This window comes from Oncorhynchus kisutch, unplaced genomic scaffold (genome assembly GCF_002021735.2).
Source record: "Oncorhynchus kisutch isolate 150728-3 unplaced genomic scaffold, Okis_V2 scaffold4008, whole genome shotgun sequence".
NCBI classification, from domain to species: Eukaryota; Metazoa; Chordata; class Actinopteri; order Salmoniformes; family Salmonidae; genus Oncorhynchus; species Oncorhynchus kisutch.
Window position 1 is genome coordinate 65,001 of NW_022265953.1, and position 3,145 is coordinate 68,145.

Consider the following 3,145-nt stretch of genomic DNA (forward strand, 5'->3'; position numbering starts at 1 on the left):
TATTTTTTTGGTTTCTCTCCCTCTAACAACGGAAATGTATCATTCTAAACAAAAAATTGCTTCATTTACAAATTAGTAACAATGTCTCAAGCCATTTTCAAGCATGGCCTTTTTCTCGCTCATTTTACGTTATTTGAAAATGAAATAGCCCATGGGTAGCACAGAGCAATACTTCTTAAGGATTGGACAATTTTTTTTTTTTTTTTTGCCTAAGCTACTGCCTGTAGCTCAGGTATTGAAGCAAGGATATGCATATTCCTGACACCAGTTGGCACAGTTGGTAAAAACAGAAATAAATGTTTTGGCCTTTACAAATATTATTTTGGCCTTTATTCAGATTACAATCGATCACTTTCGTTTTTTTATTTTGTTATATACACTGCTCAAAAAAATAAAGGGAACACTTAAACAACACAATGTAACTCCAAGTCAATCACACTTCTGTGAAATCAAACTGTCCACTTAGGAAGCAACACTGATTGACAATAAATGTCACATGCTGTTGTGCAAATGGAATAGACAACAGGTGGAAATTATAGGCAATTAGCAAGACACCCCCAATAAAGGAGTGGCTCTGCAGGTGGTGACCACAGACCAATTCTCAGTTCCTATGCTTCCTGGCTGATGTTTTGGTCACTTTTGAATGCTGGCGGTGCTTTCACTCTAGTGGTAGCATGAGACGGAGTCTACAACCCACACAAGTGGCTCAGGTAGTGAAGCTCATCCAGGATGGCACATCAATGTGAGCTGTGGCAAGAAGATTTGCTGGGTCTGTCAGCGTAGTGTCCAGAGCATGGAGGCGCTACCAGGAGACAGGCCTGTACATCAGGAGACGTGGAGGAGGCCGTAGGAGGGCAACAACCCAGCAGCAGGACCGCTACCTCCGCCTTTGTGCAAGGAGCAGCACTGCCAGAGCACTGCAAAATGACCTCCAACAGGCCACAAATGTGCATGTGTCTGCTCAAACGGTCAGAAACAGACTCCATGAGGGTGGTATGAGGGCCCGACGTCCACAGGTGGGGGTTGTGCTTTACAGCCCAACACCGTGCAGGACGTTTGGCATTTGCCAGAGAACACCAAGATTGGCAAATTCGCCACTGGCGCCCTGTGCTCTTCACAGATGAAAGCAGGTTCACACTGAGCACATGTGACAGACGTGACAGTCTGGAGACGCCATGGAGAACGTTCTGCTGCCTGCAACATCCTCCAGCATGACCGGTTTGGCGGTGGGTCAGCCATGGTGTGGGGTGGCATTTTTTGTGTGGGGTGGCATTCCTCCATGTGCTCACCAGAGGTAACCTGACTGCCATTAGGTACCGAGATGAGATCCTCAGACCCCCTGTGAGACCATATGCTGGTGCGGTTGGCCCTGGGTTCCTCCTAATGCAAGACAATGCTAGACCTCATGTGGCTGGAGTGTGTCAGCAGTTCCTGCAAGAGGAAGGCATTGATGCTATGGACTGGCCCGCCCGTTCCCCAGACCTGAATCCAATTGAGCACATCTGGGACATCATGTCTCGCTCCATCCACCAACGCCACGTTGCACCACAGACTGTCCAGGAGTTGGCGGATGCTTTAGTCCAGGTCAGGGAGGAGATCCCTCAGGAGACCATCCGCCACCTCATCAGGAGCATGCCCAGGCGTTGTAGGGAGGTCATACAGGCACGTGGAGGCCACACACATTACTGAGCCTCATTTTGACTTGTTTTAAGGACATTACATCAAAGTTGGATCAGCCTGTAGTGTGGTTTTCCACTTTCATTTTGAGTGTGACTCCAAATCCAGACCTCCATGGGTTGATAAATTTGCATTCATCATTTTTGTGTGATTTTGTTGTCAGCACATTCAACTATGTAAAGAAAAAAGTATTTAATAAGAATATTTCATTCATTCAGATCTAGGATGTGTTATTTTAGTGTTCCCTTTATTTTTTGAGCAGTGTATAAACTCCAGTGGTATTATCAAATGTACATGTAAATATACAGATGAGCGACGGCCGAGTGACATAGACAAGATGCACTAGATGGTATAGAGTACAGTAAATACATATGAGATCAGTGTGTAGGGTATGTAAACATTACATAAAGTGGCATTGTTTAAAGTGACTAGAGATACACTTATTGCATCCAATTATTAATTCTTAAAGTGGCTAGAGATTTGAGTCAGTATGTTGGCAGCAGCCACTCAATGTTAGTGATGGCTGTTTAACAGGCTGATGGCCTTGAGATAGAAGCTGTTTTTCAGTCTCTCTGTCCCAGCTTTGATGCACCTGTACTGACCTCGCCTTCTGGATGATAGCGTGGTGAACAGGCAGTTGCTCGGGTGGTTGTTGTCCTAGATAATCTTTATGGCCTTCCTGTGACATCAGGTGATGTAGGTGTCCTGGAGGGCAGGTAATTTTCCCCTGGTGATGCGTTGTGCAGACCTCACTACCCTCTGGAGAGCCTTACGGTTGTGGGCGGAGCAGTTGCCTTACCATGCGGTGATACAGCCCGACAGGATGCTCTCGATTGTGCATCTGTAAAAGTTTGTGAGTGTTTTCGGGGGACAAGCCAAATTTCTTCAACCTTCTGAGGTTGAGCCTTCTTCACCACGCTGTCTGTGTGGGTGGACCATTTCAGTTTGTTCGTGATTTGTACACCGAGGAACTTAAAACTTTCCACCTTCTCCACTGCCGTCCCGTCGATGTGGATAGGGGGGTGGTCCCTCTGCTCTTTCCTGAAGTCCACAATCATCTCCTTTGTTTTGTTGACGTTGAGTGGGAGATATCTTCCTTACACCACACTCCGAGGGTCCTCTTCTCCTCCCCGTAGACCATCTCCTTGTTGTTGGTAATCAAGCCTACCACTATAGTGTCATCTGCAAACTTGATGATTGAGTTGGAGGCGTACTTGGCCACTCAGTCATGGGTGAACAGGGAGTAAAGGAGAGGGCTGAGAACGCACCCTTGTGGGGCATCAGTGTTGAGGATCAGCAGGGTGGAGATGTTGTTTCCTACCCTCACCACCTGGGGGCAGCCCATCAGAAAGTCCAGGACCAGTTGCACAGGGCAGAATCGACAGGGTCTCGAGCTTAATAACGAGTTTGGAGGGTTCTATGGTGTTAAATGCTGAGCTGTAGTTGATGAACAGCATTCTTACATAGG